The sequence below is a fragment of the Pseudophryne corroboree genome, chromosome 11 (genome assembly GCF_028390025.1).
Source record: "Pseudophryne corroboree isolate aPseCor3 chromosome 11, aPseCor3.hap2, whole genome shotgun sequence".
NCBI classification, from domain to species: domain Eukaryota; kingdom Metazoa; phylum Chordata; class Amphibia; order Anura; family Myobatrachidae; genus Pseudophryne; species Pseudophryne corroboree.
In genome coordinates, this window is record NC_086454.1 from 188,126,510 (window position 1) to 188,149,800 (window position 23,291).

At 44.0% G+C, this 23,291-nt stretch overlaps 1 long non-coding RNA gene across 1 annotated transcript in view; it reads left to right on the plus strand.

Moving 5' to 3' along the window:
* The first annotated feature begins 13,601 nt into the window (after positions 1-13,601).
* The window catches only part of LOC134970093 (uncharacterized), a 28,703-nt gene continuing 19,013 nt past the window's right edge, over positions 13,602-23,291 (plus strand). The window contains exon 1 of the long non-coding RNA XR_010189654.1: positions 13,602-13,723. This is a non-coding gene — a long non-coding RNA (uncharacterized LOC134970093). The remainder of the gene's footprint in view (positions 13,724-23,291) is intronic.

A 23,291-nucleotide genomic window follows, 5' to 3' on the forward strand; every position in this document is an offset into this window, starting at 1 on the left:
CCGTCCTCCATTGTACCGCAAGAAATAGTGTTCAATTTGTCCACACATACCTTTACTCCGACGGAATTGCAGGTACTGAGAAAGGGACATTCGTTCGTTCCTACTGTTAAGTTTGACCCCTTTAAGTGGGAAGTGGAGAAGTACAAACTTAACCGGCAATTAAAACTACATGAGCACTTTCGTGGTGCTAAAAATACTTTAGCATCAGATGTGGTGGACCCATTACCTCCCAAGTTAGCTAAATTACAAAGACGCAGTAAGTTTGACCCTGTTTCTAACAATGCCACTATTAAGACCTATGGTCGGTTGTTAAATAATGATGTATCTGTTGAAAATGTTTCTAACATTGATATGAAGTGTTATAATAATTTAAGTAAAATCGAATTTGAAGCACTGAGAGATTTGGCATCTTATTCTGATATGACAATACGCCCCGCCGACAAAGGTGGGGGTATTGTGATACAGGATTTGGATGCATACAAAGACGAATTACATCGTCAATTAAGTGATTCTACAGTATACAGGGTTTTGAAGGGTGATCCCACTGACACATTTGCCCAAAATTTGCATGATAAATTACAGAGGGCTGTCGATGCAGGGATTATCTCTAATTCCTTAATGAAAGCATTAATTGTTGAACATCCTATGGTCCCTTTGTTATATTCATTACCGAAGATACATAAACGGCTGGATAATCCGCCGGGACGCCCTATTATTGCTGCCCGGAATGGGCTTTTTCAGAACGTTGCTACTTACCTTGACTCTTTGTTGCAACCATGTATAGTGAACAGGGATAGATACTTATTAGATACGACCTCTTTTATTAAGCATTTACAAAATCTTAGGAATATTCCAGGTGACAGTGTGTTATGCAGCATAGATATTGCCAGCTTGTATACAGTGATTCCCAATGAGGCGGGGTTACAAGCAGTACGCAAACTAATCATGGGTAATCCCCTATATAATGGGCCTGATGTGGATTTTGTAATAGATCTGCTAGCCATGACCCTCACGCATAATTATTTTTTATTTGACGGCAGATTTTTTCTGCAAACCTCCGGGTGTGCGATGGGGTCCCCTGTGGCCCCGTCGTACGCTAACTCATATATGTTTATGGTGGAGCAAGAATTTTTTTTTGATAGGGCCTTTGTCTCTGAAGCCATCATTTTGTATTTACGTTACATCGATGACCTCTTTGTCATCTGGGCAGGAGCTGAGGAGAAATTAAGTGATGTTATTAACTTACACAACCAATCAGGACACCCCATCAAATTTACGTGTGAGATGAGTAGGGAGAGTGTCAAGTTTTTGGACGTATTGGTGAAATGTAAGAATGGTATTATATCTACTGATCTTTATTACAAAAACACAGATCGTAACACTTTACTCCATTTCTCAAGTTTTCACCCCCTTTCATCAAAATATGGGTTACCATACTCACAGTTCTTACGAGCTGTGAGAATTTGCAGTGACAAAGATGATGCTGTAGCCCAGATTGATGATATGATCATCAAATTCAGACAGAGGGGATACCCTCTTGAGAACTTAATATGGATAGGCAATTGTTGCTCTCACAGAAACAAAAGAAAACCATCAATTCCCGTTTTCCTTGGGTGAATCACTTCAATACTAAAAGTGGGGCGATCTCCAAGGCCGCTAAATCTTTATGGCCCATGATCCAGTCTGACAAGGATTTGAACCTCTCTGAGACCTCTATTATGCCAACATACACAAGAGGTAGAAACTTGCGTGACTGGGTGGTTAAAACAGACATCACGGGGTTATCTTCTACACAAAGCGAACAGAACACGTTTCTGTCCTTACGCAAGGGTTGTTTCAGGTGTTTGAATTGCACCACGTGCAGATCACTCTTAACGGGGAGTACATTCAATCATCCCTTTAGTGGTAAGAAATACACTATCAATTTTAGATTGACGTGCACGACTAAGTATATTATCTACCTTATCAGTTGCCCTTGTGGCTTACACTATGTCGGGAAAACTGACTGCACATTGAGGGAACGGATGGCCAACCACAAATTGGCCATTAGAAAGGCCATATTAAATGGCACAAGCGATCAACCGGTGGCACGTCATTTTGCATTGGCAAGACATAGTGTAGCTTGTTTAAAATATATTATTATCGATCATGTACCGGCCAATATTAGAGGGGGGAATAGGTCATTGCAGTTACTGCAAAGAGAATCTAAGTGGATTTATGAGCTTCAAACATTGGCACCTAGGGGTCTCAATGAGACTCTGGGACTACACTGTTTTTTATAAGTAAATCAGATGAGTTTCTGTGGTAGGAATTTACAGCGTTTGGGTGAATAATGTTTGATATTTCAGATATACATGTTATCTTTGAAATTTGATTATCTACATATAATCACTGCATCTGTGTCTGTGCTACATTTGCTTTTAATTTTATGTATGTAATGTATTTGTTTGTAGATGTTTTTTATATGTTATTATAGTCACATTCATTAAAGTGATGCCTTTGGCAGGTGGGACGGCGGGATGACGTCATTAGCGGGCGTCGGAACGCCGGGTCCACGCCGGGGCTCTTTGCACATTGGGAGGGGATAAAAGGTATGTGTTGTTCAATACTTGTATAACCTGAAAACGGAGTGATTAAAGCTTCGAAACGTTGTTATTTCTGCAAACCTGCTGTTGTGTCTTTGTGATACCGGAGTGCCGCCGACAGGACGCTATATATATATATAATAATAAATATTATATATATATATATATATATATATATACACATATATAATAATGTATAGAATATCCGGGCCCGAAGCGTGGCGAGCGCAGCATTCCCATGAGGGGACTTTTGAATTCACTGTCGGGATTCCGGCTTTTGGGATTCCAGCATCGGTCTCCTGACCGCCGAGATCCTGACCGCAGGTATTTCATACCAAATCCAAATAAATGAGCTAAACTGTTTCTCACTTTAAATAGATAGGTGGAGATATTGTTTTCTTGCAGGAAACTTATTTACTTAATTATAATCACCCAGAACTCTGAACCAGAAGATATATCACTGATATCTATGCATGTAATCATGCACAAAGAGAAGTAGAATTAATGGGGTCTATATACTAAGCCTTAGAGAGAGATGGTATATATGTACTAAGCCTTGGAGAGAGTGAAAGTGCAGAGAGATGGGATCTATGTACTAAGCCTTGGAGAGAGATAAAGTACAAGCCAACCAGCTCCTAACTGCCATATCACTGGCTTTGTTTGAAAAATGACAGGAGCTGGTCGGTTGGTACTTTATCTCTCTCCACTTTATTTCTCTCCAAGACTTAGGACATAAACCACAATGTTTGCTACTCATCTCTAGTTTGAGCCTGATAGTATTGTTGCATATAAATATGGCAACTTAGAATCTGCCTCCCCATTTACTCCGCTTGCTCCAGACTCATTTATCCCCACTGCACCAGCAGACACTCAAACCTCGAACACATCTCCTCTCATACGTCTATCATACTCTCATGCATTCCTTGGAATGCCTGGTCAGTCTGCAACACGATGACCTACACCTATGAGCTTTTTCTTTCCAATTCCCTCAACCTTCTTGATATCACTAAAACTTTCCCCTCTGACACTGCTGTATGATGTGATTTATCAAGTTTTTACCTACTCTAATTTCTTTTCTTTTGTGGGTGCAGTATAGCTGCCTCTGACACTTCCCAAATGTTACTATCAACAATATATTCCTATTTCACTGCATGGCCAGAGTAGGACCAGTCCCAGAATCCAAGCTACATTAATTATTGCAAAGTTTGACAAATTTGCCACAAATGCTTTAATGTGTATATATATATATATATATATATATATAACTGCTGTACTCTCATCCTGCGTTCTTGAGTTTTTTGAATTTATAGGCCAACAAAGAATCAGACTTTAGAGTCATATCTCGGTTTTTGACCAGTGCATTTGATTTTTTAATCTTGATGTCCAATATTCTTAACTGGTTAAGGTCCCTCTTAGTGGCTACCGATACATCTCTTGTGGCAGACTCTGGGAAATATTTATCTTTCAATGTTGTCTCTTGGGATAGCTGGCTGTGATTAGATTCCCCTCATATCTGCCATATATCTCTTAAATGTAGATACAGAACCATCAACTGTGTTGTTGATACCAAAGTAAGTGGATAGCGCCTGATGAATTCACTCTACAATTGTTGGCTTACAGAGGAAATACTTGTCTGATCTCCACTTAAACTGTCAAGTTTCTCTATGGTCAATGGAGATTGATTTGAGAATTTGTAAGGCTTCACATTCTGACCTTGTGGTATTATTAAACTTTTGGTTTATTTACACATAATCAATGCACAGGACATATAATGCATGCTATAAGAACAGTGTAGGGGCCCCACACCACACACCGTGCACTCATAGACTATACTTACCTCTCCAGTGATGCCACAGAAATCATTTTATGCTACTGCTGCTGCACAGCTGTTACCTGGTGCACAGCCATGCATACAAATGTGCAAGGACTGAGACTCCAACTATCAGTGTCTATAGACCTTCAAATACCGCTTGGTGCTTCTGTAGATGCCACCATCGGTCACAACCAGCCCTAGGCTAGGTGGAGATTCTCAGCTTGAGTATGACCTCCAATGTGAGCGGTGAAGCATCTGTGTACACAACCTCTGTCAGCGACATGCCCGTGGCACTCCCATAAGTCGAGGCATCTCTGGGGCATCTGGCTAGTCACCTCCTGTGACTAAGACCCGTGCACAGTACAAAACACATTGCTCCACCGTGTTCAACTTACGCAGTGCTCAGATTTAGGCCCTACTGTAGATGTGATGTTAGTCCACAATTTCAGCCAATAGGCCTGTTGATGTTTTTACTTCTGCTTACTCCTTTGTGTTTTACCTAGCGGTATCACTTGACAATGGTGTAGATTTTAACATTAATACAGAGCAAACACTTCTCAGAAAGTGTTTGCACAAACCTATTTGCAGTATCAACACACATTTAAAAGCCTGTAATAACACAGATAAAGGGGGGGAATGGGGGTGCGGTGACTGGTGGTGTTCAACAGTTAATAAAATGATTTTAATTCACAAATAACACAAGATAGATAAGACCAATAGTAATATCTATATTGTGTTATTTATGAATTAAAATCATATTTTATATCATCTCCGGCTCTCTGCATCCTGCACTCTCTTAGAAAGTTTTATATATACCTGTATTTTTACATTTATTTACTGTTGAACACCACCAGTCGCTGCACCCCCGTCCCCCCCCTTTTTCTATGCACTCACTACAGTAGTATACGTATACTGTAATTTCTTAGGGGTTGGCTGACACCCTGATTTTGGGTTTGTGTGTTACAGGTTTTGTATAGTCATATTAATAATTTTAGAACTAGTTATATCTCACAAGTGGCGCTGCACTCTATTTTTTCTGTGATAACACACATTAACGTAATGCCAGTGTGTACAGAGCCTTACCGAATATTTATAGGATTATTTTCTTAATATTAATTCTACTGACAAAACAATATTACCAGTGGGCGAATAGACTGGACCTTTTCCTGCATTGAATATGAGATAACCGATTTTGTATATGTCTGTGATTCAGACACTTAGCTTCTAGATAGGACTGACTGTTGAACTATAAAAACAGCTGCTAGACCAGGACTGATCTATATTTAAATCCCCCAGCAATGGGGAGGAAGGAGCCATAGTTTGCATATGTGATGAGTTAGAAGAGAAACGGAATCTGGAAGTAAACTCAACTGGTTAGATTGGGTGACAGATCTGAAGGGTTTTTAAAGGGCAGAGAGTAGGACTGAGTTAAGAGAGGCTCTTTTAACAGATCATTCAGAATAATAATTGTTTGTGGCATTGAGGTTTCAAATTGGGTACAGTGCAAAGTATTAAACAAATCAATGGCTGGCCACATAAATCAAGATAAGCACATCTGATTTACTGTATTTATATGTATTTATTTATTGTCGCTAACAGGACATTTTTGGCCTAATACAGATATTTACGTTAATTCAATATTTCTGGAAATCTCTTTATGATTAGCAGTCTGTACATACACAGGAGCCGCACTGCAGGTGCGTAGGTCAGGTCCTGCGATGTGCAAAAGCTGCAGCTTGATTTACATGCTGCTGGCATTTGGGGACAGCGATGAGGAGCATTCCAAAACATGGAGGTGTGTCAGCCCCATTTTCTGGGTTTGGCAAAGCCAGTGACTGAGTCTTTGGACGCAGCACCTGACAGCGTGATTCTGTCAGACATCCACGCCCTGATAGCGGCACCACATGTCAGTCCTCACTTAAATTTCTTTATGTTGCGTTTACATATTCTATATCACTTTACAGAAAATGTTTGTCTATTCACATCAGTTGCTGTCCCAGTGGAGTTTACAATCTACAGATGGAGCCATGCTCATCTGAGGCGGCTCCATCACAGGCGTACACTCCTGGCGTGACTAGGCGATCCGTCCACCTAGTCACGCGGGGAGTGCACAGAGACGCTCCCATTCTCAGCATCTCCGGACGGAGACGCTCTCCATTCAAGTGAAAGGGGTGCGTCTCCGTAGCGGGAGCGCGCCTAGCATGGCTCCATCTGTAATATTCCCTATCACATGTTCCTACATATATACTAGAGTTATTTATTTTATCAGAATACAATTAACCTACTAGTATATTTTTGGATTGCAGAAGAAAACTGGTGTACCCATAAAAAAAACCCATGCCGGTCCTTAGGGAAAGTGAGACCTCAGTGTTGTGAGGTAGTACATCTAACCATTACACCAACCTACCATCATCTGTAGACAGTGATAAGAACAGTGCAGTATGCAGAATAGATAGGGCATTATCCAGAGATGCACGTAAAGTGGCTACAATTGTGCACACTCTCTGTGCCCACTGCCCAGACATAAATGTAAATATCTGCTGTTATTCAGAGTTGGCCACATCTATGCTGCCGCACTGTTCCCATCCATCTGCTCCACACACATTTGCACAAGCCCTAGCCTAAGCGCAAAATGTCTGTCTGAAATCGGATTAAGAAGCATTTAGATATAAAGTACACTTGGTAAAAAAATTATTGTTACAAGTATACAAAAATGCCACATGTATACAGGCATCCCAAATGTCCTATCATAGGGTTCATTCAGATCTGATCGCTGGGCTGCTAATTTTGCTGTCCTGCGTTTAGATAGTCGCCACCTACAGGGGAAGTGTATTTTCACCATGTAAGTGTGCGATGCTATGTGTATGTTGAGCTGCTAAAATCCAGTGTGTGCAGTCTGCAGACTCCTGCGACGTCACTTCCGGTATCGCTGATGCGCCCGGGGGAGTTTGGTAGAAGTGCAGGCGATGCGGCCAGCTGGGAACGCTGATGTGAGTGATCGTATGCTTTGGGGGGTTAAGTGATTCTTAGCCTATTTAAACACGTTTGTTAACCAATGTGTGGTATTCTGAAGAAGGGGAACAGGTCCCCGAAACGTTGATGCTGACTTTTGCACCATTACACTTTTGAAATTGAAGTCTCTGAGTGCCGCCTCGTTCATTGCCTTGTAATACAGTGGGGATTCCCTCTGCTGGGGGGGGGGGTGGGGGGGGGGCCTGAGCATCATCAATCCAGTCATGGATTTGTTAGAGTGCCGGAGCAGCTGTGTGTATATATATATATATATATATATATATATACACATAATATATAATTTCTATGTCATTATCTCAGTAGGGGACCCCAAAATGTGGGATTTTGAATTTTGGATAAGGGATACTCAACCTGTACCACCTTTCCACAAATCTAGGTTGGTCCGTGAAGTGTGCTATCGGTTTTATTAAACTAAACCATTGTGTTGTGTGCATCCAGTGCTCGTCATTAATATGTTTTATGTGGCTTTTTATGCTGAATAAAAATAAAATGTGATGTTTATTGTTTATTAATTCAAAATTATGTGGCTATTTGACCACCAGATGGCACTGTTCCATTTCCATTACCATGAGTACAGTACCTTTGAGTAAATGTACAGTAGATTTAAAAAACAATGAGATTAGATGATGTTCCAACCATTTACAAAAGCATAGCATGAGAAAGTATACAAACATTTAAAAAAACAAAATGATAGTAATGTAGGATGAGCAGTCCAACAATCCTGAAAAAGTTGTCAATTCTGAAAGTACTGTAGTACCTGGACACTAAATCAGGCAATCCCAACTTCTGTCCTCAAGGCACACTAACAGTGCAGGTTTTAGTGATATCCAGGCTGCAGCACAGATGGTTACATCAAAATAACTGAGGTACTAATTAAGCCACCTGTGCTCAAGCATGGATATCATTATATATATATATAATGTAATATATAAATATTACTTGCTGTAAACCGATGTCTCGGTTTATAGCTAAGTAACCAATTGTAACACGTTGTTACGTTATTCTAGTTATCACCCGCTCGCATTAAAATCTAGCCTACCCTATTCACAGATGCTATGGGTGGCCAGGATCATTAACGATGAGCCACAGTTACAGCTGGATGAAATGGTTACAAAATAATTATGGAGAGGATATCCAGAACAATTGTTGTTGCAACATAAGTACAAAGTACTTAATACCTCACGGGAGGACATGCTTACCTCGAAGACCAAAGAACAGGGCCAAAAGCACGATAAGAAAGATTGGTTGATCTTGACTACTAATTATTCCACCAGCAGCCATATTACACAGATGACTACTAAAGCACTGTGGCCGATTATCAATACGGATAAAGAATTAACAAGCTTTAAAGCTCAAACACCTATGGCTAGCTATAGGCGTGGAAGAAATATTAGCAATCTAGTAGTGAGTGACGTGCGGTGAGGACATTGGCTGGGGAGGCACTGGTTATGCGCGCGTCTCCAGAAAAGGGGGCATGGCCACTCAAATGGGGGCATGTCCTTCAGTGTAGTAGGACCCCTTATACTATACTGTGCCCCTTTCACCTTATACCACACAGTATGAGCAAAAATTCACATTACAGCACACTGTATGAGCCGAAATTCACATTATAGCACATGGTATGAGCCGAAATTCACATAACAGCACACGGTATCAGCCGAAATTCACATTACAGCACACGGTATGACCCGAAATTCACATTACAGCACACGGTATGACCCGAAATTCAGATTATAGCACACGGTATGAACCGAAATTCACATTACAGCACACGGTATCAGCCGAAATTCACATTAGAGCACACGGTATGACCCGAAATTCAGATTATAGCACACGGTATGATGTGAAATTCACATAACAGCACACGGTATCAGCCGACATTCACATTACAGCACACGGTATGACCCGAAATTCACATTATAGCACACGATATGAGGTGAAATTCACATAACAGCACATGGTATGTGCTGAAATTCAGATTACAGCACACGGTATGAGACGAAATTCACATTGCAGCAAACGGTATGAGACGAAATTCACATTACAGTACACGGTATGATACACATTTCAGGGACAGGGAGAGAGAGTGACCGCAGTGACAGAAGGGACAGGGAAAGTGACAGCAGAGGACATAGGGAAGCAGGGAAACATTACCTGATATGTGCAGCGGAGGTGTGGAAGGGACTGTCGGCGGCGGTGGAGCCCATGGTCTGCGGGGGATGCGGCGGTACTAAGCTGTCCTTTGTTGCAGCGGCGTTGATGTCCCTCTGACCACCGCCAGTTGTGGTCTGCGGTGGTCAGCTTTCAGTGGCGGTGCAGCGTACGGCAGTGAGCGTTGGTCAGCGGTGAGCGGCTGTGATATATACATATATATATATATATATATATATATTTTACATTTCTTTTATTTATTCCTCATTGTCCCTGCAGTCCAAGTGATCTGGGGGTGAACTGCAGTCCAAGTGATCTGGCCGAGATCACTTGGGCTGCAGCTCACCCCCAGATCACTTGGACTGCAGCTCACCCCCAGATCACTTGGACTACAGCTCACCCCCAGATCACTTGGACTGCAGCTCATCCCCTGATTATCTGAAGGTGAGTTGCAGTACAGGTGATCTGAGGGTGAGCTGCCCAGTCACTTCCCACCCAGTACAACTGCCCCCCCCCCCCTCCCCACCCAGTACAACTGCCCCCCCTCCCCACCCAGTACAACTGCCCCCCTTCCTCCCCACCCACCACACCCACCACCAACAACAACAACCCCACCACCTCGCCTGTGTGGTGATGGGCCCCGTTCCAGAGGGTGCAGGTGCTGCTGTGAGGAGAGCAGGGGACGATCAAAGTGAGCCGCAGTTACAGCGCTGCCCAGCGCCGCCGCACGGTCCCCAGCCCGCTGCCTCCGTAGCGCCTGCTTCGCTTCCCTGACATGCAGTGCAGCTCTATCATCGGGTCCCGCCGCCGCTTCACTTGCCCGGCGTGCTACTGTCCAGACGTTACATCACCACAGCAGCGCCGGGTCCCGCCGCCGCTTCAGCCCACCAGTGATTGGATCAGCGGATCCAGTACTGGATCCGCTGTCCAATCACATCTGCCTCGCTGACAGGGGCGGGTTTCCCCTGTCAACGAGGCACTTGCATAAGTGCCGCTTACCCCATTGATTTGCAATGGGCTTTTATGGCCCAGTCCTTGGCCCCGCCCCCCGTTTTAGCTTATTTCTATTGATGACGGGAGGCACTGATATCAGTGCCTCCCAAACTGATGAAAAGAGTAGATAAATGGGTAGCATAATATAAAGAAATAACTTATGACACAGAATGTGTGTCATAAGTATCTTCTTTATATTATTCTAATCATTTATGGCAGGGGAGGCACTGCCTCCCCTGCCTCCCCTGACTGCACGTCCCTGCTAGTAGTACGTCCTGATATAACAAGTGTTGAGCGAGATCCAATTGGTCTTACAACATGGAAGAAGGGCTGCTATTGGTGCATTCATTGTGCAATTTGCAGCCATATGGATAATGGGACATCCTTTTGGCATCCACATAGTGGTAAATACATACCAATTCGTCATGCAGTCACATGTACCACGCCTTATGTTAACTACATCATCCGTTGCCCATGTAGGTATTACTATGTGGGCACAACGATACGTCCATTTAAAGAGTGAGAAAAACAACACCGCTCTGCTATTAGGGCGGCTTTGACAAGTGGCGACAGTGATCAACCAGTCGCTAAGCATTATGCCGACAGGGGCCATAGTATGGCCAGCATGAAGTACATGATCATTGACCATCTGCCGGAAAATAGACAAGGAGGGGATCGGAATAAACAACTGTTAATCTTGGAAGCCAAGTGGATTGTCCGCCTTGACACAGTGTCGCCCAGGGGACTAAATGAAAAAATATGTTGGAATACTCTTATATAGACTGCATAAGCAGCTATTTTGATTATCGATTCAGTTTTCAGCTAGTATTTCTTCCTTTTCTAATATGTCTGCAGGGCCTCTTTTGTAGCACTTATGCCTTAGCTTAATAAAGCAAGTCACTATGCTGCATATAAGTATCAAATCCTTCTTTAGCAGAAGAAACATCACTAATGTTCAATAATGTGACACTCTCTTAGTTGCAGGTCTCTTAGTATGCTATGTTTTTATTGCACTTATTGGGTTTATATTATTTCTACAGATCCCCGTTGATGTACGGCTGTGCTGCCCCCGCTGTGTTTGCAGGTGACCGCGTGATGTCTAGGCGTCCTTGGTTACTTATGCATACAACGGTGGCCATGACAACGGGAGCACAACACTGAGTGATGTCTCTGGGCCGGCCAGGGATTCCATGGCAACGCTGTGACGTCACTCAAAGTGCCTCCTCTGAGTGGCGTCCTTTCTACATAAAGGGGGATACTCAAATGTTTGAAAAGTCAGTTGGGTGTCTATTTTTTCCTGTCTACTAGATATGAAAAAGCAGACACCAAACTGACTTTTCAAACAATTAAATACCGCCCATAGTATCTCTCTCTCTCTCTCTCTCTCTCTCTCTCTCTCTCTCTCTATATCATACTTGCCTACTTTTGAAAACTAGTTTCAGGGAGATTCCAAGGGGCAGCAGAATACGCCACACTTTCCGTTGAGGGGGTGTGTCATGCTTCGCCCAAAGGGCGTGTTTAGGTCCACCTAAGGGCATATTTATTGCCACTTAGGGGTGTGTCCTGCAATGGCAGGTGAAAACTATAGTACTAATAGCAGCACTTACACCATGGTAGACATTAACGCTTCAGCATGACCCGCAGCTCCACGTATCACCCTCTTCTGTGAGCTGCTCCGGGACCCACCACTCCACGTCTTCAGCAGCACCGCTGCCTGCTGTAAATACACCTCAGACAGCGCTGCAGCTGTCAACAACTATGCATACGGACAATAGGGGTAGTTACGGCCCTGCACACAGCACCATAATATATTACATTATGCACAGCCCACATCCCTCATATTGCACCCAGTATACACAGCACCATATCACATGACATTATACACAGCCTCCCCCATATTACACCCAGTACTACATTACATTACCTTTTACACAGCCCCCCTCCCCTCGTATTCCACCCAGTACCTATTACGTTGAATTATGCACAGCATATACCCTCCCATTTTACACCCAATAGCACATTGAATTACACTTTACATAGACCTCCCCCCCCCATATTACACCCAGTTGCACTTTACACTACATTATACACAGCTCCCCTACCGATATTACACCCAGTACCATATTATATTGCATTATGCACAGCATACACAGCTCCCCCATATTACACCCAATAGCACATTACATATTACACAGCCCCCCATATTACACAGCCTCCCCATATTACACCCAGTAGCATATTACACAGCCCCCCCTATTACACTGCCTCCTCCATATTACACCCAGTAGCATATTACACAGCCCCCCCCCCCATATTACACTGCCTCCTCCATATTACACCTAGTGCACATTACACTGCATATTACACAGCCCCCTCCCCATATTACACCCAGCAGCACACTACATATTACACCTCCCCTTCCCCCATATAACCCCCCCAGTATGTATAGCACCCACCTGGTTTGTTGCTCCCTCCTGTAAAGAGCAGGGAGTCCAGGGAAGCCACTTCCAGGAGCAGCAGGAGCAGGAAGGCCGGGCTGATACACACAGCCCACTGTGAGTGTGGTGGACGGGGCCAGCCAGAGTGAAGAAGCAGAGCCCTGGCTGCCGTGTTATGGGCTTCACTGTACGGGTGGCTGCGCTGCACACTATTCCCACGCCTGCTGCTGCGCAGACACCTCCCGGGTCACAGAAAGTCTGACGCCACCGCTACTCTCAACCCAGCTGTGGCCGACCGCAAGGACAAGCGACTGTTCCAGTGTAAGTCCCGCCCCCCGCATTTCCGGACTCGCGCATGCGCAGTCCGGATTTGCAAGGAGAAACTTAAAAACCGGGAAGGGCTGGCAATGTTTGCGGGGCAGCGGGAGGGTCAGTTAAAAATCGTGAGCCTCCCGCTAAATGCGGGAGGGTAGGCAAGCCTGCTCTCTATATATATATATATATATATATATATATTTATACTTCTCACTAGTCAAAACAGTTAACATTTATTACAAATCTTTCTATGTAGAGACCTGAAACCTGAGAAAATCCTGATGGCAGAGTCTGGTCATCTACAAATCGCTGACTTTGGTCTGGCGACAGAGAACATCTTTGGTGACCAGGCCACCACAGAATAGGCTGGGACCCCTGGATTTATAGCTCCAGAGGTAAGGGCTAAAATATATTATACTGTTTTCTGATCATATACTATATTTATAGCAATGTATTTTATAGATCTGAGAGTCATAACGTCGCTTTTCATTTTACATCAGCACTTAGTTCATACACAAGTGAACATATATTTCTTCTAAATTTCATGTAGAATTCCCTGTACATGTGTAATGATAACAAATAAGTAATGCTAGTGATTTACATCAACTGTGCAATCTCAGTCACTGCTGACCTTTCAGCTACTGTGGTATTAGGGTTACTCTATATAGTCAGGATTTCAGATCATCTGTCCTGTGTCAGTTATCCTGGATGGGCAGTGCCTGCTGCTGAGGTGACTGGCTCACCCTAGTCACGCCCGCAAACATTTACTATAATATACATTGTATCAGCACCATGGGATAGACTTTAAAAAAAATATCCAGTAAGAAAATCTTAAAATGATTGTGTAATAACCAGTTATTCTGAAAAGTACAGTATCTCCATTATTATTATACAACACAAACACAGAGTTACTCACAGAATGGGCACAATTTACACACAAGAAAACAATGAGCAGAAAATGTGAATATTCTTGTATGTGTGCTGAGCCATACAGCTCTGTGCCAGCAGCATGTGCATCTACTTTACGCCTGGCAAACATCACATCCATTTATATACACATTTTTAACTAATGTTTTTTTTACAATTTGCTTTGGTTGTGAAAATCTGCAATTGCTATTACTGTAGGTGTCATTAAAATGTAAAAAGTCTCAGACACCAGAAAACTCTTCATCAAATGTATGGAGATAAGAAATAGTTCCGAAACACAAAAAAAACATTATATGTCCTATCAGCATCAGCGCTGCCATCACAATCACCAAAGTAGTTTTCTAGTGCAGGCAATTATCATCATCATCATCATCATCATCATCATCATCATCAGTGAATCCAGTAGTTTTCTCGTAAGCACAATTCCCTATATCTATCTCCACCTCTCGCAGTAGGGCTCACCCATTCTATACCAGTGAGGGTTAAGATCACCAGCATGATATTCAACAAAATGTTTTGATATTCTATTCACACAGGAGTTTTTGAGGATATTCCTCCTGTGTTCTAGGAATCGTACTTTCAGACTTCTTGTCATTCTACATAGATAAGTCCACAGTTACACCTTAGAGCATATACTACAAACGTGGTTTTACAATTGATATAAGCTTTAATCTCAAACTGTTCTTCAACATTTGGAGAACTGAAGTGTTGTACGTTGTTACTAATAAATGAACACGTGATACATGATTTGGACCTGCACTTATAACAACCCCTGATCCTACATGGTAACCAGTTGGAGGGCACATCGATCGAGTGTAAATCATTTTGAACTTCATTTTTTGTTCTTTTATCTGAAAAGAAGCTGGGAGTCAGCCAGTGTTTAAGACTTTCTGATCTCTTAAATACTATCATGGGTTCAATGGGTATATTAGTATTAAGGAGGGGGTCGGTCTGCAGAATTAGATAATTATTCTTAATTATACTCTTAATTTCTCTAGATGAAGTATTAAATTTAGAAATGAAAGGAAGTGAATCCAATATTTTGATGCTATGATACAGTAGATTTGATGATTTTGTTGGTGGTTATACTCAGAGCCGGCCATAGGCATAGGCAAACTAGGCAATTGCCTAGGGCATTTGATATGCCTAGGGGCATAAGCAGCTTCTGCTGATTAAAATGATATGCGGCATGCCTATATTCTGTTTGTAGCATTTCTTATGCAGATACAGCCACAGTCTCACACAATATATAGGCATGCTGCATATCATTTTAATCAGCAGAATCTGCTTGTGCATCCTAGCCACATAGCAATGCAAATAAGATGCATTTACATAAAAAGGTGCCCGACGTTAGCAATGAGGCAAGATGTATGAGGACACATCTGTATCCAAGCAGAGGCAGAGGTCACAGTGTTAGTGGCAGTGTGAGTGCTGTGTGCATGTGAGTGGGTTGGTTGTGCAGTAGTGTTTGGAATATGTGTAAGTAGCATTATGTGTGTCATGTAAAAATGCATTAATAATGTGCAGCAAATGTGTAGGGGGCACTATGTGTGTCATTATGTGTATAAGGGCATTAATAATGTGCGGCATATATGTAAGGGACATTATGTGTAAAAGGGCATTAATAAAGGTTGTCATAATGTGTAAGGCGCATTATGTTTATAAGGACATTAATACTGTGTTAGGGGCATCATTGTGTGGAATTAAGTGTATAAATGCATTACTAATGTGTGGCATTATGTGTATAAGGTACTCTACTATGTCATTGCTTATAGAAAGGGCACTACTGTGTCGTCTAATATGAATAAAGAGCAATAGGGTGTGGTGTAATGTGAATAAGGAGCAATTCAGTGTGATGTAATGTGAATAAGGAGCTCTACTGTGATGAGTAATGTTTATAAGGTAAAGTGATACTACTGTGGGATGTAATATGAATTATGGATACTATCTCATGATCAAATGTGAATAAAGTTGCATTGCTGTGTGGCGTAATTGGAATTGGGGTTACAATTGTGTAGCCATGCCCCTTGCCAGCAAAAACACCCCCCTTTTTGCGCTGTGTGCCAAATGTGCGAACTGTTCTTATTTCAAATATAGGGTGTACAAACACCAAAATAAGGACTGCTATGGATGAGGGGTGATGGTGCTGGGAAAGAGGTGCAAGGTCAGAGGCGGAACCAACGGTGGTGAAAGGGGGCACCAGCCAAAATCTTGCCTAGGGCATCATATTGGTTAGGGCCGGCTCTGGTTATACTGATCTAGTCCAGAAAAAGCTATTTATAGAGATATGTGCCTGACGGTATTTTAGATAAGGGGTTTAGAGATTAAGAATGGACTGGAACTCCAGTAAACATTGTCAGATCTAAGATCAATGCTGACAGTCATTGGAGATTAAAATGTTGGTTTAAACAGGGTAGTATGAATATACGGCTATATATATTTATAGATGTGAAATCCATCAGTGAAACCAACATCTGAATCGCTGGATGGCTAATTTATATATGTATGTTTATTTATTTATAAGTATTTGTTAGGGTCTCCTGCCCTGTGCTGCCACGTCGTCATGGCAACCGGGAGACAAGTGCTAGCGGAGTAACCTGAGCGCAGCTGATACTCCGGTTCGGGTCTTTTGCTGTGCAGTGGTTACAGGCTCTGTGCACGGCAGGGGATCCGGTGCTGGTTTTTGTGCTCACAGTCTGTGAGGTCTGAGTGGGGCGTGGACAGCACCTGCTTTATAAGGCCTCTTCTCAGGTTAAGCAGATGCTGCTGAATCTTTGTTGGTTAGTCAGTTCCTGAAAGTTAGCCAGTACTGTGTAGCTTTGTATTTGTTGTTGCTTACTGCAAATAGGCCTGGGGATTTGGTACTACACTCTGCCAATCCAGACCTAGCAGTAAGACTGGAGTCAGTCGTTTAACCTGCTGGGGTTCTTTTGCTACTCTGTGAACTTAGCAGGTTTGCGGCTGTATTCTCAGACTGCCTGCCTAAATCCTGTCTCACTGTGCAAGGTGTTCAGGTATTCAGTTTAGTGGCAGTAAGCTGAACCTGTGCACTGCAAGTGAGGATTAGGATTGTGGAAACTCTCCTTGTGTCTATCATTCCATCTCTGACCAAGGAGTTTACTGCCACACCCGTTGGTAACCCTTTAGGGTTTTGCTGTTGCCCTTAGCAACAGCATTTCGGGTTCTCTACGTATTAAAACACAACATCTTGCTTTTTTCATCTGAGCATTCCTAATAATAGGGAGACACCCAGTTTCTTAGCCTCTGGGCTTCTCTGTTCACTTTGTGTTTATTTTGTTACCCTATCACCTTCTGTGTACGTAATGTCATATTCCCCAGTCTGTCTGTGAGTTCATTTGTTTTGCATCCCTATCAGTTCAGACACCAGTACATTCCTGCAGGCACTGGTGTGCATAACAGTTCAGACACCAGTACATTCCTGCAGGCACTGGTGTGCATAACATATTCAGCAGCCTAATACTCCTGTTGAAATTTTGTGGGAATATGGAGCATACCCCTCAAAATACGTTGCAACAGGTGGTCGATCAGGTGCAGGTCCTGACTCGACAATTTAATGATTTGTCCATTAAAATGCACACCTCCCAGGCCGCTGGCGGAACTCCCGCAGCAGCAGCACCTTCAGGGGTTAAGGAGCCGAAAGTAAATCTCCCGGATCGTTTTTCTGGAGATCGCTCGCAGTTCTTTTGTTTCAAGGAGAGCTGCAAGCTGTACTTCCGGCTTAGGCCTCAGTCTTCAGGGTCGGAGATTCAGCGGGTGGGCATAGTGATTTCCTTGCTACAAGGAGACCCACAGGTCTGGGCATATGGGTTGCAGCCTGACTGTCCGTCGCTTAAAAGTGTTGATGCTTTTTTTACGGCACTGGGCATGTTGTATGATGACCCTGACAAGACGGCCTCAGCCGAGGCTCAGATTTCGATCCTTAAGCAAGGGCGAAGGCCAGTTGAGGTTTACTGTACGGAGTTTCGGAGGTTGGCCCATGATACCCAGTGGAATGACCCAGCCCTGAGACACCAGTACCGAAGAGGTCTTTCTAACCAGATAAAAGACCAACTGGTACAATATCCCTTGCCTGATAGCTTGGATCAGCTCATGCAGTTATCCATCCGGGTGGATAGACGGCTGAGAGAGCGTAGGCTTGAAAGGAAGACCGAGGTTTCCTTCTTTCCCAAGGGAACCTCAGACTCTGAGGAATTTTCCGAGGAGCCTATGCAGATTGGGGCTACCCGCCTCTCCTCGCGTGAGAAGACGCGGAGGAGACAGCAGGGGTTGTGTTTGTACTGTGGGAATAAAGGTCATGTGGTAGTATCATGCCCAGAAAAGCCGGAAAACTTCAGGGCCTGAGGGTGATGGGAAATATCCTGTCAGGCCAGAAGTCAGAATTTCCCAAGAAGACTTTTATCATTCCGGTGACCTTGAAGATCCTCGGTCAAACTGTCAAGACTGAGGCCTTTGTGGACAGTGGGGCCGACGGGGTTTTTATGGACCGCCAATTCGCCCTGAAACACTCTGTTCCCTTAGTACCCTTGGCATCGGAAATTGAGATTTGTGGGTTAAACGGGGAACCATTATCCCAAGGTAAAATTACCTCTTGCACTAGCCAGATTTCTTTGTTTATTGGAGCCACACACTCTGAAAAATTGTCCTTTTATGTGACTGTCTGTACTTTTGCCCCATTGGTGTTGGGGTTACCCTGGTTAAGGGCCCACAATCCTCAATTTGACTGGGTCTCTGGGGAGATTCTTAGTTGGGGTACTGATTGTTTCAGGAGTTGCTTGAGCCTTCCAGTCAGGCTCTTGCAGCTAAGTTTGCCAGGATTGCCAGGGTGTTATGCAGATTTTGCGGACGTGTTCTCCAAAAAAGTTGCAGAGGTACTACCTCCCCATCGCCCCTATGACTGTGCCATTGATTTGTTGCCAAATGCTAAGCTTCCCAAGAGCAGGTTGTACTCCCTGTCACGTCCTGAGACTCAGGCTATGGCAGAGTACATTCAGGAGAACTTGGCTAAGGGATTTATCAGACCTTCACAGTCTCCAGTTGGGTCGGGGTTCTTCTTCGTGGGTAAAAAGGATGGTTCGTTGCGACCCTGCATCGACTTCAGGGAATTGAACCGTATCACGATTAAAAACTCATACCCACTGCCTCTCATTTCGGTCTTGTTTGACCAGCTTCGTACTGCCACCATTTTTTCTAAGATTGACCTACGCGGGGCGTACAATCTAATCCGAATAAGAGAGGGGGATGAATGGAAGACTGCCTTTAATACCCACTCAGGGCATTATGAATATTTGGTGATGCCTTTTGGGCTCTGTAATGCCCCGGCAGTCTTCCAGGATTTCATGAATGATGTACTCAGGGAATATTTGGATAGATTCTTAGTTGTATACTTAGATGACATCCTAATCTTCTCCCATTCCCTGGAGGAACATCGGAAGCATGTACGCTTAGTCCTCCAGAAACTCAGAGACCACCGGCTTGGGGCGAAGCTGGAGAAGTGCGAATTTGAAGTTCAGCAAATCGCATTTCTAGGATATATTATCTACCCAGAAGGTTTCCAAATGGAGGGTTCCAAGGTACAGGCAGTCCTGGATTGGGTGCAGCCCACTAGTTTGAAGGCGCTTCAGCGTTTCCTGGGCTTTGCGAATTTTTATAGACGATTTATCGCTGGATTTTCGTCTATAGTGGCGCCCTTGGTGGCACTCACTAAGAAAGGGGCGGATGTTGCTCACTGGTCTTGTGAGGCTAAAGCGGCTTTTGCCCGTCTCAAAAGGGCATTTGTCTCGGCCAAGGTGCTGCGACACCCAGATCCAGAGCGTCCTTTTGTGGTGGAGGTGGATGCCTCTGAGATGGGTATTGGGGCAGTGCTCTCTCAGATGGGAGTGTCTGATAATCGCCTTCATCCCTGTGCTTACTTTTCCCGTAAATTTTCGCCTGCCGAAATGAATTATGACGTGGGTAACCGGGAATTGTTGGCTATTAAGGATGCACTCGAGGAGTGGAGACACTGGCTTGAGGGGGCTAAGTTTGTGGTCTCAATTCTCACCGACCATAAGAATCTGGCATATTTAGAGTCAGCGAAGCGTCTCAATGCCAGGCAGGCACGATGGGCTTTGTTTTTTGCTCGCTTTCATTTTTTGATAACATATCGCCCTGGGTCAAAAAACATCAAGGCTGATGCGCTCTCGCGGAGTTTTGCTCCAATCCAGGAGACCACCGAGGAGCCGTTGCCCATTGTGTCCCCATCATGTATTAAAGTGGGCATTACCCAGGACCTCTTGTCATTAGTCCTTAGAGCACAGGAGCAGGCTCCTCCAGACCTTCCGGTAGGTCTTTTGTTTGTGCCTCCTAGGTTAAGACAGCGAGTGTTCCTGGAATTCCATGCCAAGAAGTCGGCAGGTCACCCGGGTATTGCCAGAACTCGGGAGTTGCTATCTAGGGCGGTGTGGTGGCCCTCGGTGGCTAAGGATGTGGATCAGTGGGTTCGGGCATGTGACATCTGTGCCCGAAATAAGACTCCTAGAGGGGTTCCTGTTGGCCCATTACATCCACTCTCTATCCCATCTAAGCCATGGACCCACATTTCAATGGATTTTGTGGTGGACTTGCCCAAATCCTCGGGGATGACAGCCATCTGGGTTGTTGTTGACAGGTTTTCGAAGATGGCGCACTTCGTTCCACTGGTTGGGCTGCCATCGGCCAGACGCCTGTCTGAATTATTTATGCTGCATGTTGTGCGTCTCCACGGGTTGCCACTTGATGTGGTCTCTGACCGCGGATCCCAGTTTGTGGCCAAATTCTGGAGGGCATTTTGTTCCGATCTCCAGATTTCTGTCAGCTTGTCGTCAGGCTACCATCCGCAGTCTAATGGGCAGACTGAAAGGGTGAACCAGTCCTTGGAGCAGTTCCTCAGGTGTTATGTCTCCAAGTGTCAGACTGACTGGGTTGCTCATCTGTCCATGGCGGAGTTTGCCTATAACAACGCGGCTCACTCTGCTACAGGGATCTCTCCCTTCCTTTGTGTGTATGGGCATCATCCTAAGGCCAATTCTTTTGACCCCCTGGACTCCACGCCTGGTGGTTCCTCTGTGGTTTCTGTCCTTAGAGGTATTTGGAGGAAAGTGAAGAAAGCCCTTGTGTCTGTGTCATTAGTGACCAAAAGGGTTTTTGATAAGCGGAAAAGACCCTGCAGCTTCAAATTAGGAGACTTCGTCTGGTTGTCTACCAAGAATTTGAAGTTGAGACAGCCATCTCATAAGTTAGGCCCCCGGTTCATCGGCCCTTATAAGATCACCAGGGTAATCAATCCGGTGGCATTTCAGTTAGACCTGCCCCGTTCTTTGGGTATCAATAAAACATTTCATTGTTCCCTTTTAAAACGGGCGATTAGTAATCCTTCTTCCAGTGGAAGACCTTCTCCTCTTCTGATACGTGGCCAGAAGGAGTTTGTTGTTGAAAGGATTCTTGACTCCAAGATGGTTCGGGGTCGGCTGTCATTTTTGGTGCACTGGAAGGGGTATGACCCGGAGGAGCGGTCGTGGGTGCGCAGTTGTGATCTTCATGCCCCCAGACTGATACGCTCTTTCTTCTCGCAGTTCCCCGATAAACCCGGTGGTAGGGGTTCTTTGACCCCTCGTCAGAGAGGGGGTACTGTTAGGGTCTCCTGCCCTGTGCTGCCACGTCGTCATGGCAACCGGGAGACAAGTGCTAGCGGAGTAACCTGAGCGCAGCTGATACTCCGGTTCTGGTCTTTTGCTGTGCAGTGGTTACAGGCTCTGTGCACGGCAGGGGATCCGGTGCTGGTTTTTGTGCTCACAGTCTGTGAGGTCTGAGTGGGGCATGGACAGCACCTGCTTTATAAGGCCTCTTCTCAGGTTAAGCAGATGCTGCTGAATCTTTGTTGGTTAGTCAGTTCCTGAAAGTTAGCCAGTACTGTGTAGCTTTGTATTTGTTGTTGCTTACTGCAAATAGGCCTGGGGATTTGGTACTACACTCTGCCAATCCAGACCTAGCAGTAAGACTGGAGTCAGTCGTTTAACCTGCTGGGGTTCTTTTGCTACTCTGTGAACTTAGCAGGTTTGCGGCTGTATTCTCAGACTGCCTGCCTAAATCCTGTCTCACTGTGCAAGGTGTTCAGGTATTCAGTTTAGTGGCAGTAAGCTGAACCTGTGCACTGCAAGTGAGGATTAGGATTGTGGAGACTCTCCTTGTGTCTATCATTCCATCTCTGACCAAGGAGTTTACTGCCACACCCGTTGGTAACCCTTTAGGGTTTTGCTGTTGCCCTTAGCAACAGCATTTCGGGTTCTCTACGTATTAAAACACAACATCTTGCTTTTTTCATCTGAGCATTCCTAATAATAGGGAGACACCGAGTTTCTTAGCCTCTGGGCTTCTCTGTTCACTTTGTGTTTATTTTGTTACCCTATCACCTTCTGTGTACGTAATGTCATATTCCCCAGTCTGTCTGTGAGTTCATTTGTTTTGCATCCCTATCAGTTCAGACACCAGTACATTCCTGCAGGCACTGGTGTGCATAACAGTTCAGACACCAGTACATTCCTGCAGGCACTGATGTGCATAACAGTATTTATGTATTTCTGTCCTACATATATATAGCCTTTCCTGTTTGGTTATATACTAGTCCGAGTAGAATTAAATATGAACAATTGTATTTGCTCAGAATATGGAGTGTAGTATATATGAAGTTATTTTTCTGGTATTTGTATTATTAAAAAAATCTTCTAAGTCAGCCATATGTCCTGTTTTAAATTGAATCTAATTAATTAAATAAAATATATTATCTTGGTTTAGATTTTGTATATCAGTTTTTTTTTTTATGTATAATGCCGGTGGTTCATAACAATCTTTTTTATAATAGGTATATATATAATTTTTAAGATGTATATGGTATATGTGTTTTCTTTTACTTACTTCATGGCAGCCATACGATGGGTTAATGACCCATTCCCCTAGCATAGACAGGAGGTTTTTTCTTCTAATACACGCCCACTTTGGCTA